At 44.8% G+C, this 14113-nt stretch overlaps 1 protein-coding gene across 1 annotated transcript in view; it reads left to right on the top strand.

Annotated features, from left to right (window-relative positions):
- Nucleotides 1-6578: 6578 nt before the first annotated feature.
- Nucleotides 6579-14113, top strand: part of LOC126470159 (potassium voltage-gated channel subfamily H member 2) — a 670689-nt gene continuing 663154 nt past the window's right edge. Inside the window, exon 1 of the mRNA XM_050097782.1 lies at nt 6579-6602. The gene's annotated coding sequence lies outside the window, so the exon portion shown is untranslated. The remainder of the gene's footprint in view (nt 6603-14113) is intronic.

Below are 14113 nucleotides of genomic sequence, written 5' to 3'. Positions count from 1 at the left end.
GGCATTTGCAGGAATTTCTGTGCATGGTGTTGTTCTTACCGATCCGGACTTTGTCGCAGAGCATTTCACTCAACACTCTGCCCAAGCCTCTGTATCGACTCAGTGACCGCCCATGTTCCTCCTCCTTAAAGAGCGCTCGGAACGACCGCCTTTGCCTTTCGTTTCTCGCTGCTTGGAGCCTTATAATGCCCCATTTAGCGATTGGAAATTCGCCAGCGCTCTCGCCCTTTGTCCCGACATGCTCCTGGACTGGATCAGATACATAACCAAATGCTTCAACACTTATCAGTGGCTGGCCACCATCGTATACTGGCCCTTTTCAACGGTCTGTGGAGTGAGGGGGTATTTCCTACCCAGTGGCAGGAAAGCATTGTTATTCTGGTGTTGAAGCCTGGGAAGCCACCTCTTCAGGTGTATAGCTACCATCCAGTTAGCCTTACCAACACCCTTTGCAAGCTTCTTGAACGCCTGGTGAGTCGGCGGCTGTTTTGGATCCTTGAATCCCGCGACCTCTTGTTATCGATGAGCTTCCCTCTCTTTCTCGTCGCCATTAATGGACTGGTGGCGCTTGCTGGGCCGGCAGTGTCCCTCTCTTTGTATGCTGACGATTTTTGTATCTATGTCGCTACTTCCATCATAGACGCTGCAGAACACTGTCTACAGGGGCAATCTATTGGGCGCAACCTTGGGCGCTCTGCCATGACTTTCTGTTTTCGGTGGCCTGGTCATGCGTCATGCATTTCTACCGTCGCTGTACAGTCCATCCCTATCCGGACCTGTTCTTCAATGGCCAGTCCCTCGCGGTGTTGGACACCCAACGCTTCTTGGGTCTGGTCTTCGATGCCCAGTTGACATGACTCCCTCATCTTCGCCAGCTGAAGAGGATGTGCTGCTTACATCTCAATGTTCCTAGATGTCTGTGCAATACCACCTGGGGTGCAGACCGCTCTATTCTCCTGCGACTGTACAAAGTGCTGGTCCAGTCTCGTTTAGACTACAGGAGTCCTGTCCATGGTTCTGCGTCACCTTCGACATTGCAGATACTAGACCCCATCCACCATTGTGGGGTCTGACTCGCCACTCGCGACTTGTGCCTTCCAGACTAGCCCCATGATAAACCTTCTTGCAGAGGTGGGGATTCCACCACTGCGAGTTTTGTGCCAACAATAGCTTATATCTTATGCACTCTGCACGCTTTGCACCCCAAAGTACCCTAATTATGGTCTCCTTTGTCCAGACAAAGAGATCAACCTTCCGTGGCAGCGGCCAGGATGTGGGCTTACCATAGCTGCCCGCATTCAGTTGCTTTTTTCTGAGCTCCAGCACTTCCTTTTACCGCCGCTTTTCCTCACTCAAGCATTTACCCCTCCATGGTGCGTCTCTCGGCCACAGCTCTGTCTTGATCTCTCCATCAATTCAAAGGATTCTATCCCTCCGGAGGCCCTTCGCTACCAATTCTACTGTCTCCTCAGTTCATTCCATGGTTCAGAAGTGATTTATACTGATGGTCCATGGTTTCTGGTCACACTGGTTATGCTTACACCTATGCGAGACACGTGGAACTTTGTTCCTTGCCAGATGGCTGCAGTGTTTTTGCTGCAGAATTGGTACCATCTTGCGCGCACTGGACCATGTCCGCTTCTGCTCATGACTGTCCTTCACTATCTGTAGTGACTCCTTGAGCAGTTTGCATGCTATCGGCCAGTACTTCCCTCACTATCCATTGGTCATAGCTATCGAAAACTCCCTTTCTCGCCTTGATCAATGTGGATGCTCAGTGGTTTTCATTTGGACCCCAGGCCATGTTGGGATCCCTGGCAATGACCTTGCCAATCGACTGGCTAAATTGGCTACTAATGGGCCACCTCTTGCTATTGACATTCCGGAAATAGACCTTCACTCGGCATTACGTCGTCGGGTTTTTGGACTTTGGAATGCAGAATGGCACACTCTTTCTTCGCCAAACAAGCTGAGGGCGATAAAGGATTCTAAAACTATGTGGCGGTCCTCCTTACGGTCCTCTCGTAAAGCCTCTGCAGTCCTTTGCCAGCTTCGCATCGGCCATACTTAGCTGACTCACAGTTATCTCCTCCACCGTGAGGACCCCCCTCTCTGTCGTTGTAGAGCAATGCTGACTCTGGTTCACCTCTTACTGGACTGTCCCTACTTAGTCGCCCTGTGACGGACTTTTAGCTTTCCTGACTCGCTACCCCTGGCGTTAGCTGACAATGCCTCAGCGGCTGATCTAGTTTTACGATTTCTTCGTGATGGGAGTTTTGCTTTATTTTAGGGTGGTACCTTCAACCTTATCGGTGGGTGGAGGGGATGACGGGCTGTCTTGCTCCCCCCTTCGCCCCAACTGGACTGGCTTCGACTGGGCTTGGTGGTTCTCTCCCGCCCCCTGCCTTCCCACTCCTTTCTTTATGAGGTCTGTTTTATCTTGAGTGTCTATCTGTGCTTCTTCCTTCATGCCCCTGTCATTAGTCACTTTCTTTCCCTCTTCTCTTCTTCCCCCTTCTTCCTTCCTTCTCTGTCAATAAATTGTAACTTTATGGTCATTGTAGTTACCTCTCATAGTGTGAGGTTTTATCAGTTTTTGTTATTCCAAGGTCGGAGGGACTGATGACCGCATAGTTTGGTCCCTTTCTCCAGTCTAACCAACGATCGTTTTCATGGACGACATTGTGCGACCGAATCGAACAGCGGAGGAGTTGGAGGAGTTGGAGGAGTTGGAGGAGGTGGAGGAGGTGGAGGAGGTGGAGGAGGTGGAGGAGGTGGAGGAGGTGGAGGAGGTGGAGGAGGTGGAGGAGGTGGAGGAGGTGGAGGAGGTGGAGGAGGTGGAGGAGGTGGAGGAGGAGGCATTGGCGACTACTGGAACGAAAGAATATTCAGCGAATGGACTGACTTATCCGTTCCCCCAACTTAAATCCCATTTAGGACGTGTGGGATGCGTTGGGGAGACCTATTGCAGCACTTCCACATGCACCAACTACCAGCAGTTGACAGTCGCGCTGGTGGAGGACTGGAGCCCCCGACCACAAGAACCCATTACCAACTTTGTGACCAGCATGGCAGTACGTTGCAGAATATTAACTGACGTCCGTGGTGATTACACACGGATTGAGAACCATGTCCCGACTTTTGTTATGTGCAGGGCACCATCATGAATGACGGTGACTTTAGTGTAATCATTTATTTCAAAGAAGTGCCTTTTCTGTTCTCCTCATTGTGTATTTCCTTCATTTACCTGCTGCACTGTACTGCAGCAATTCTTTCTACACAACTGGCCATTAAAATTGCTGCACCAAGAAGAAATGCAGATCATAAACGGGTATTCATTGGACAAATATATTATACTAGAACTGACATGTGATTACATTTTCACGCAATTTGAGTGCATAGATCCTGAGAAATCAGTACCCAGAACAACCACCTGTGGTCGTAATAACGGCCTTGATAGGCCTGGGCATTGAGTCAAACAGAGCTTGGATGGAGAGTACAGGTACAGCTGCCCATGCAGCTTCAACACGATACCACAGTTTATCAAGAGTAGTAACTGACGTATTGTGACGAGCCAGTTGCTCGCCCACCATTGACCAGACCTTAGCACTGTTCAAAGTGCAGTCAATGACAAAAAGAGGTGAACGATACGTGTAACCAATGGCACCCAATACCATCACGCCGGGTGATACGACAGTAGGGCGATGACGAATACCCGTTTCACCGCGATGTCACCAAGCACGGATGCGACCATCATGATGCTGTAAACAGAACGTGGATTCATCCGAAAAAATGACGTTTGGCCATTCGTGCACCCAGGTTCGTCGTTGAGTACACCATCGCAGGCGCTCCTGTCTGTGACGCAGCGTCAAGGGTAACCGCAGCCATGGTCGCCGAGCTGATAGTCCATGCTGCTGCTGATAGTCCATGCTGCTGCAAACGTCGAACTGTTCGTGCAGATGGTTGTTGTCTTGCGAACGTCCCCATCTGTTGACTCAGGGATCGAGACGTGCCTGCACGATCCGTTACAGCCATGCGGATAAGATGCCTGTCATCTCGACTGCTAGTTATACGAGGCCGTTAGGATCAAGCACGGCGTTCCGTATTACCCTCCTGAACCCACCGATTCCATATTCTGCTATCAGTCATTGGATCTCGACCAACGCGAGCAGCAATGTCGCGATACGATAAACCGCAATCGCGATAGGCTACAATCCGACCTTTATCAAAGTCGGAAACGTGAAGGTACGCATTTCTCATCCTTACACGAGGCATCACAACAACATTTCACCAGGCAACGCCGGTCAACTGCTGTTTGTGTACGAGAAATCGGTTGGGGACTTTCCTCATGTCAGGACGTTGTAGGTGTCGCCACCGGCGCTAATCTTGTGTGAATGCTCTGAAAAGCTAATCATTTGCATATCACATCATCTTCTTCCTGTCGGTTAAATTTCGCGTCTGTAGCACGTCATCTTCGTGGTGTAGCAATTTTAATGGCCAGTAGTGTATGTATGGTCACATTTCATTGAGCTATGTTACTTGGTAGTGACGTATCACGAGAAAGTTACTTTCGTCCTTAAGTGTCGTCACAACCTACATTCCACAAAATAAAATATAAGCAAATCAGATGTTGTCGGTGTTCTGGTCTGTCAGTTTGAACACACAAGTCGTTACATGCCACATCATTAGGTCACGGGTGAAAGCCGACGTCCTGTATCAGTAGATCAAAGCCAACTGCACAACGCTCTATCAGCAAGCATACCGCACATATGAAACGTTTCATAATTTTTAGAATATTGAATGCCATCAACGGTTTCCAGTTCTCTACACGTCTCCGTAAATAGTGGTGCCAAAATACTCAAACGGGACCACAAGGTAATCGGTTTTTTGTGTGCTTTTATATTTATCGTACACGAAGTTCTGAACTCAAATATCAATTATAGAAAGCAGTTCAATGCAACTCTGAAAAACTCTGGACAAATTCGACTTTTTTTTTTTTTGAGTTTGACACCCTGATTTATGTCCCTCGTTTTGGAGTGACGTAGTGGCTGTGTGGTGGAATGCTCACCTGCCTTGTAGGCAGCCCAGGTTCGATTCCAGGCTCTGGTAAGCTTTCAAACAAAGGTCCAAGTTTCCCTGAAGCGTGAAATATATGAAGATTAAGAAATAAATTTAATTTGTAACTTTTTTTAAATCCAAACAATCTCTAGTAACAATCTTTTATAAAAGATCAGCAATTAATAATTTATATTTGAAATGAACACGTAACTGTATGTATGACGTGTAATTAGAAGTAAGAAGACGTGCGTTTCTTGTGAATATTACAAATAGATATGTGTTAATCAGCATATATTTGACGAATTTTGTATTTGACATAGATAATCGAAATGAAAAACAAAAAAAAAACAAAAGATAGTAACTGAAACGAGACTCGAACCGGCGATTACCAGACTCGAGGGCTACCGATTTTTTTTCCATCTTTATGCATTTTACACTTCGCGGAAAGGCCCGTAGAACAAGCACCATTGTTTAAAAATCAAATCGACCAGGAATCGAACTCAGCCGCGAACACAGCAGGCGAGCATTCTGCCACAGAGCCATACAGTCTGTCAAATGGATCTTACTTTAGGATGTTGTAGGCGCTCAGAACACTTCAAAGTCGATTTTCTCCAGAATTTTTGAGAGTAGCGTCTAACTGCTTTGTGATATAAATATAAAAATGACAAAACTCCATTTGCCGTATTGTCTCATTTTCACACGAAAAAATCACACATGTTGGGAGCCACTAATCTGAAAAGTGTGATGACTAGCAGGCTCAATTATTTCGTATATAGCGCTCCATATCCGCAATTTCCTTCGAACGAAGTAACCAGTACTACGACTGAATTCTTAAATTAGAGCTGCGCAGTCTGTTGAGGGACTTAGCTACTTCATCTGTTCCTATTAGTAGCACTCGAACCTGCGCTGAACGCTGACGTACTGTTAGTCCTCGTCTGTTGCTCTAGACGTGTAGACAATTCTCAATAATCGTCGCTACCCGTGATCGTGATACAGCAACATACGAATGTCGCACACGACTGTGATGGGTCGCGGTGTATACAGGGGATGGTGCCGCGTCACGTCATTACCCGAGGCTTTTATCCTGTTAGTGTAATGAGTTCATTTTCTCTGGCGTTACTTGTTCGCTTATTTCTGAAGATAGTCCTAGTTTTACTTAAGTAGTGTTCCAATCGATGTAGGTATCAACGTGTCACATTTCGCGCCGAATCGGTTTTCTGACACGTGTACGAGAAAACCTGGCCGCCAGCAAAGGTTTCCGTCTGTGTGTGCTGCGTACTCCGGATGCCGCCGGCTATTACTAGGAGAAAAGACGCGAGTGGAGGCGAGTTGTGGACAGCGTGTCTAGCGGAAGCGGCAAGCTGAAGCTGGCCGCATGGACGTGTGCCGTGATGTGGCAGGCGGCGCAGCACGAGGCGCCTCCGCTGCCACCGCGCAAGTTCGGCGCCCGGCCGCAGCGACGCCAGCGCCGCCGCTCGACGCAGCGCAGCCGCCGGCTGCCGGCTGCGGCCGCCGGCTCCACGGGCCTGCCCTCCTGGCAGCAGGTACGCTTTATGGCCGCTTCCATTAACACATCATCCACGAAATTGTTAACGAACTGTATTACGCCACGAGGAACACTAAAGGATGAAGACGATACAAATTCTGTTTCACTTTCCAGAATAGCTAAAAATTCCCCATCTGGCAGTCCTGGTTTAGCTTGCCGTGTTTTCCTTAAGTTGCAACAGATGCACGTAAGGATAACGTCACGGCTGATCTCTTGCTCCAGTATTGTCGAACGGAAATAGTGCTTCGTCTTCAGAGATCTTTACGATTACGCCTCCAGCATGCCTTGGGATCACTAAATAGTTTGTTAGCCGACGGTAGAAATAGTGTGTAATGTTCTCGCGGGTTTCTGAACTCATCTGTCATTTTGACACTGAGGAGGGAAAGTAGTCCTACAGCGTACCGACGAGACGACAATAAATCATTAGCGGCGGCAAAACATGACGCCTTAATTCAGTGGTGTTAAAATTTCTGTTTTCTTGTGGCTGCGGAAAGAAATAGTCTTCACTTATTGTGATTATGGTACTGGCAATTATTATCCAATGGTCATCATTTTAGCTCCAGAGAGCCGGTAATTCGCTGATAAACAACTGCCGGCCGCGGTGGTCTCGCGGTTCTAGGCGCGCAGTCCAGAACCGCGCGACTGCTACGGTCGCAGGTTCGAATCGTGCCTCGGGCATGGATGTGTGTGATGTCCTTAGGTCAGTTAGGTTTAAGTAGTTCTAAGTTCTAGGGGACTGATGACCACAGCTGTTAAGTCCCGTAGTGCTCAGAGCCGTTTGAACCATTTTTGATAAACAACTGGGCATTTGGACATAGGATACAGACATTGTTACCTCAGAAGACAACCTCAGTAAGTACACGTAAAAGACAGAAGAAATTCTACTGTATGAAGTTCCGCAAACATAACTCGCTACTTGCAACAAATGAGCTATGCTGTCACAGACAACGACCGGAAAAGCCAACATATTTCTGAAATCGACTACTTTCCATAGACAGCGCGAGGTGTCGCAGTGGGAGCGTAGTGGTTCATATCCCCTCCCCCACCCTCGACATCCATATTTAGGTCTTCCATAATTTCCCTAAATCACTTAAGTAAATACTGGGATGGTTCCTTTGAAAGGGCACGGCAATTTCCCTCCTCAGCCTTCCTCAACCAGAGTAGGTGCCCCATCTCTAATGAACTCGGTGTCGACGGACTTCCTGCCCTAATACTGCTTACTTTCTACCCTAATATTGCTTCTTTTCTTCGCTACGTTTGTAAGCTTATACACGTCATCTCCAAATACTCCGTCGATTTCATGAAACAACTGCGCCTCTGACTTGCACGTAAATTGTCTGCGTCTCCATATCTGGTCCTCATACAAAGAAAGCACATCTTTTTTTTGCAAACAATCGTGTAGTAATACTTAACAATTTCGCTGAAAGTCAGGTTGCGTGTTCATTCTACGTGACCACACGATAGCTTTCATATGTGTAGGTCGTTTAGCCACACAGAACTATTTAGATGTGGTGTTACTGAACCTGCCCTGAATATCCTGAAGGATTGAATTTTGTTTTAACTGTACTTGAACGAGGTTAATCATCTAAAATTATTGAATCTTGTGTTTCATCGATATAGTGGAGACCAGCTCTGACACGGCTAGAGTTCTCTGGTGAAGGCAACTGCATTTATAGATATGAAAGTTACTCTTGACAGCCCGTAAGTCATTCCACATAACATGCTTCCGTACCGGAAATCGCTAATACCTATTTATACGGTTGTGCCCGCTTCGAACGTAACAGCGTGGAAATCTTGTGAGATAAAAGGAAAAAGATTATCGCCAATATTTGGTTGCCGATATGAAGAGAATTGTTTTTTTTTTTTTTCAATGTCTCCACCGTGTCTCAGTGAGTCAGGGTATGTGATGCTGCTGATGGTTTCTACCGTCGCCGAGAGTCGTTAAGCACGGTTCTATTCGAGTCGTGTAGGCTGTGCGCTAAAGTCGGGTTTCACCTTTCCCATTTTTCCATCGTTACTAACATCAGTAAACTCCACAATACATCGATACAGCTAAACTTCAGACACCTGACATGCAACATACCCAAGTGGGGTCAACTAGAAACGCTTTAACAAAGCCACGAGCCACTCGCGCAGATCAGTAAATTACAAACGGACTAATACTAGTGACGTGCAAACGAAAATTAGTCTACCATTCCTCAGTTTAGAATTTCATTGGTGGATAACGTTCAACTCGTGATTTTTCTTGTTGACTGTTGACAGCTAGCAGATTATCTTTGACATTCCACAAGGCTTTGATAGGATTTTTTACGTTATATTCAACTTAGTATGAATTTAATGACTGCATATCAGTTATAAGGTGAATTTGAATGGATCAGATGCAATTGCCCGAAAATTAATCATTCGAGTATTATGGAATACGTGTCGACGGAATTTTTAAGAAACGGCTGAAACACAAATTTCATGGAAATACTGTAGATGTCTTGAGGTTTCTGTGTCGTCGAATATGTGTGATCTTCTTTCATGTGACTGTTTCTTATGTTGAAACGGCCTTGGATGCTGCTTTCAGTCACTTGGTTTGTGGAACTGTCCCTAAATTCCGCTTGCCATCTTTTATTGTTAAGCCAAAATTAATCATTATTTTTACTCTACATTACATCTGATCCTTTGATATGAAAACTCACACATTTTTAACATGAACGTATTCTAACTCGTCTGAATATAATTGAGAATATAAAATGTCTGCTACGTAAAAATCTTTTCTGTACACACACACACACACACACACACACACACACACACACACACAGTAATGCATATCCGTGTCATACTGACTTCACGTTAAGCTAACGCGCCCTCTCGGTTTAGTGTTATTGGTGTTTCCGTGTCAGTGTTTGTCGCACCCAGTCTGAGATTTTTACCTTCTAATTTAAATTAGTTGACTCCTGACGTTTAGAGTCTGGAGAGGCGATCTGCATACAATCATCCATCACAGAGCTCTGCCCTCCATCGCCATAGAAAATCACTTTGAAGTCTGGCTCCTACAAAATTAGTGTCAAATATCTGAAATTCAGGTATGATGTCAATCGCTATAATTCCCATCAAGCATGTAAAAGATCTGTTCTTAACTTTAATTACAATTATGTTTACTCACTTTCTTCCGTACAGCGAACTGACGACACAGGTTATTTGGATCTTTCTCCGCAAAATAATTTAGAAAAATTTGATCTAAAATGTGGCCTGTAATACGCTGTATTGATTATAAACAAAATTGTTTTTCAACTTAGTCGTTCTGGAAGTTCTCAATATTTTTTAGGTTAGTCACATATCAGTGCCTTGGAAATTTTCTCATACATAGGATACATCCATACCTACTCCTCAACACACCACAAGGTCCATGGTCGAGGGTACCTTGTACCATTACTGGTCATTTCCTTTGCTGTTCCACTCGCAAGTAGAGCGATGGAAATAAGACTGCCTATATGCCTCCGGACAAGCCATAATTTCTCGTGTCTTCATCTCCCTTGTGCGAAATGTACGTTGGCGTCCATAGAATCGTTCTGCAGTCATTCACTCCAGTGATTACTATTTCAGGTCACAATGTATCTCCTCAATGCTCGCGTGTTGATCGAACCTATCGTTAACAAATCCAGCCGCTCGCCACTGAATTGCCTGGACTCCTACATGATGCGGATACCAAACACGCAAGTAGTACTCGAGAATAGGTCGCACTAGAATTCTATACGTAGTCTGCTTTATAGATAACCTACACTTTCCTAAAAGTCGGCCGTGCCCTTTCAAAGGATCCATCCCGGCATTTGCCTGGAGTGATTTAGGGAAATCACGGAAAACCTAAATCAGGATGGCCGGACGCGGGATTGAACCGTCGTCCTCCCGAATGCGAGTCCAGTGTGCTAAGCACTGCGCCACCTCGTTCGGTTGCTGTGTGTTTTCTGCTGTTTGTGTGTTGTGTTTCACAGGCGGAGAGAGTGAATCGGAGCGAGAAATCGCCTAAAATCCACACCCAGGTCGACCTGTGTACAGGTCGAACAGTCATTTATACGTCTTGCAGACTTTACTAGCTAGCGTTTCACTTCTATCTCTATAGGAATGCGCTCCTTAACGTTGTCAAAATATCGGTTTAATAGACAATGTGCTGCAATTTATTTCATTCTGCACAATTTCCAAACTGCATCGAGAGAGGTGGCACAGTCGTAAGATACTGGGCTCGCATTAGGGAGGACGTCAGTCAAGTCGTCCCCGTCCGACCATTCACATTTTCCTAAATCGATGAAAGCAGATATCGGGATAGGTGCTTTGAAAAAGGACACGTTGATTTCCCATCCTAATTTAAGCTTTTGCTCAATCTAGTGATTAAGTCTTCAACGGTATGTTAAATCTTTGTTTTTCTTTCTTCCTTTCTTGCTTTCCTCCTTCCATCAGTTCAACTTTGCTTGTTCTTTCTTGAGACAATTGAAATATATGGAGGTGAAGGGGTTCTCGGGTGTTACTTTCTCTTCACACGAAGGAAGCCAACATTTTTTTTGTCGCTAGATGAAGGAATATTTTCTGTTCCAGTTTCATTCTTTTTATCCGATTTTCATGGTTACTCTGATTTATATAGTCGTTGCATTTTTTGATGCCTAGACTTAATATTTTTCTAGCAATATTTTCTATGTTTGTTGTCACTGCACGAAGAAATTCTTATTACCAATTCTTTTAAAAAATGTATATTATCGATTTCAATGGCACAAAGTAATTTGTGGAGGAAGAGACGCACTGGAAAAACGTATTTCATTTTACTAGTAAGCCAGACACACACATAATCGGTAACAGGATTTTCCGTCCTGTGCACCGCATGTGCAGTTAACTGATGTGGCTTCGGTGTTTCCCTATTGACACATCATTTAGTTGACCTAACCAGTAAAGTCAACTTTAGGTAGACACAGAAGCTCATTAAAGCGATTAACGAATTCAATGTGCGACATCTTGCAAATCGTGAACACACACCAAGAGGTAGGTACAGTTTTACTAAAATTACGAAAGTTATTGTACAAAATACAGCAGTGTCGACTGATATGTGTGAAACAGATTACGTCGAAGTATGTCACTGGGTCGAAAAGTTCTTTACGGAAAAAATGCAGCAGGAGATCGTGAGGATGGTAACGTCGCCTGTACACGATATTCTCAATAAATCTAAAAAACATCAAAAGAATATGTGGCACTCTCAGAATGTTTGTTGGTCGTACAATTTTGAACAACGGGATGTCATCGCAGAAAGGTTGGAAAGAGTTCTAGAATGGTATATGATTCGTTTATGTTTGGTGTAATAAATAGCAGCTCCCTTTAAATGTGATTAATTTCAAAAATAGTGCTCATAATTAGCAGTAAAATCTCGTATTATTCTAATAAAACTTAACTGATAAAAATTCTGATCCATAAACATCAATGAAATGTTTAGGGTACAATGAGTGATACAAAACGTTGTAGACATATGAACTCAATTTTAGATAGAGCAAAAAGATCATCTTTTATTCACGGCGCTATAACTGCTCCATTAAATTTCTGATGTGCAGCCCCACGAGTTCCACTTCTTCTTTTAATATTTGAGTCGTATACTGTTCGGCCATCTTCACACTGAGCTGCTACAGCACACGCTCCATCCTTTTAAATTCGCGTACCGCGTCACTGCATTCAGCCACAGATACATAAGCGTCAGAGACGTTGATCGGCGGCAAACAAGCATGGAGGTACATACTAAGTAGCCAACGATTTATGCTGTACGTTTCTTTAAAGCCGGCGCCCACATGTTAGGTGCCCCAAATCATTAACAGACTACTGGTTATGGTTGCTTCTTCTTCTTCTTCTTAATTTCTGTCGTGTGCACGCAAAAATTGCATGAAATAGTGAATGGTACAATGCTTTCGTGAGTAACATAGTGTCACGAAAGCATTTTCAGACGATTTTCTGGCATTAAATGAATATTTGATCCAGTAACACGACGCATTTTGCCTCGTTAACGTAACTTTCTTTTTCTTATGCGTTTCAAATAACCGAGAAGTACGTGCCACGAAAAGACTGCTTTCGTAATCCAGCATTTTCCTTTATACGGACTGACTAAACTAATGTTCAGTCCTAGTCCTCTTCCGGAAAATACAGAGAACATATTTACATGAGTTGGGTCGGTTTTAAATATTCCCTTTTCACAGCGTACATCAAGAGAGTTTTTCTAGTTGGATTGATAGGAAATCGACAGTCTAATGACAGAAATAAAACCACTACAGTAAAAACAGAGCAACCAATTCGTGTGTTAAAAAAAAAGTACCGCTTGAACAAGTCCACTTACGAATGAAACGTGACTCCTTTACAGTTGTTTAGACAGTAATAAAAACGATTAGAACATCCGTAAATGACACAAGCCGGCATTTTTTATACTTCCACCAAAAAAACTAATGTTTGGGGCACCTAACATGGCGGACGTCCGCTTAAAGTCTGTGACTTCCTGACAACGCCCTGTATTATACCTCCATACAGAGAAGTGTTCAGGAATTTAATCTGTGGCTACGCGGTCGATCCACACCGAGAAGTCATTAGGAGCTGCACTGTGCCGACGTCTTTGCAAGTTTATTAACACATTAACTGCCGCGAGGCCGCCGGCGGACACAGTTTTTACGCCTGGTGGTGTGTGCCCGTCCACGGCCAAATGCTCCTCTCTGTTTAGTACAGTGTATCTTCGGTCTACATCTACACTCTGAAAATCAATGTGAAATGCATGGCAGAGCGTAAGTTACGTTGATGACGACGACGATGATGATGATGATGATGTTTGGTTTGGGTGGTACTCAACTGCGCGGTTATCAGCACCGGTACAAATGCCCAGTCTTTACTCAGTCCAATCTCGCCATTTTCATGAATGATTATCAAATGGTAACACAAACACCCAGTCCCCGGGCGGAGAAAATCCCCAACCCGGCCGGGAATTGAATCCGGAACCCCGTGATCCAGAGGCACACGTTACATTGAGTCAGTTACTAACGATTTTTCCCGTTCCATTCACGTATGGAGCGTGAGAAGAATGACAGTTTGAATGCCTCTGTGCGCGCTGTAATTAATCTAAACCTGTCCACACGATCCCTACGAGAGCGATGAGTAGGGAGTTGTAATATATTGCTAGAGTCATCATGTACAGGCGGTTCTGGTAATTTTGCAAGTAGGGTTTTCGGGATAGGTTACGTCTGCCTTAAAGTGTGTGCTGGTTCAGTTCTTTCAATCTCTCTGTGACACTTTCCTGAGGGTCAAACAAACCTGTGACCATTCGTGCTGCATATGTTCCATATACCTTGTTAGTCGTATTTGGCAGGGGTCACGCTCACTCGAGACATAGTCTACGATGCCTTCCGCGAGTGATTCGTAAGCAAACTGATCGCATGTTCCTTGTATTCAAACAATACCCAGAAGTCTGCCACCAGCTTTCTCTACGACTTAGCCTACGTGATCGTTCCATTTCAA

This window comes from Schistocerca serialis, chromosome 3 (genome assembly GCF_023864345.2).
Source record: "Schistocerca serialis cubense isolate TAMUIC-IGC-003099 chromosome 3, iqSchSeri2.2, whole genome shotgun sequence".
Taxonomy (NCBI): domain Eukaryota; kingdom Metazoa; phylum Arthropoda; class Insecta; order Orthoptera; family Acrididae; genus Schistocerca; species Schistocerca serialis.
Note: the sequence above shows the minus strand (reverse complement) of the source record. Positions and strands in the feature narration are given on the sequence as shown.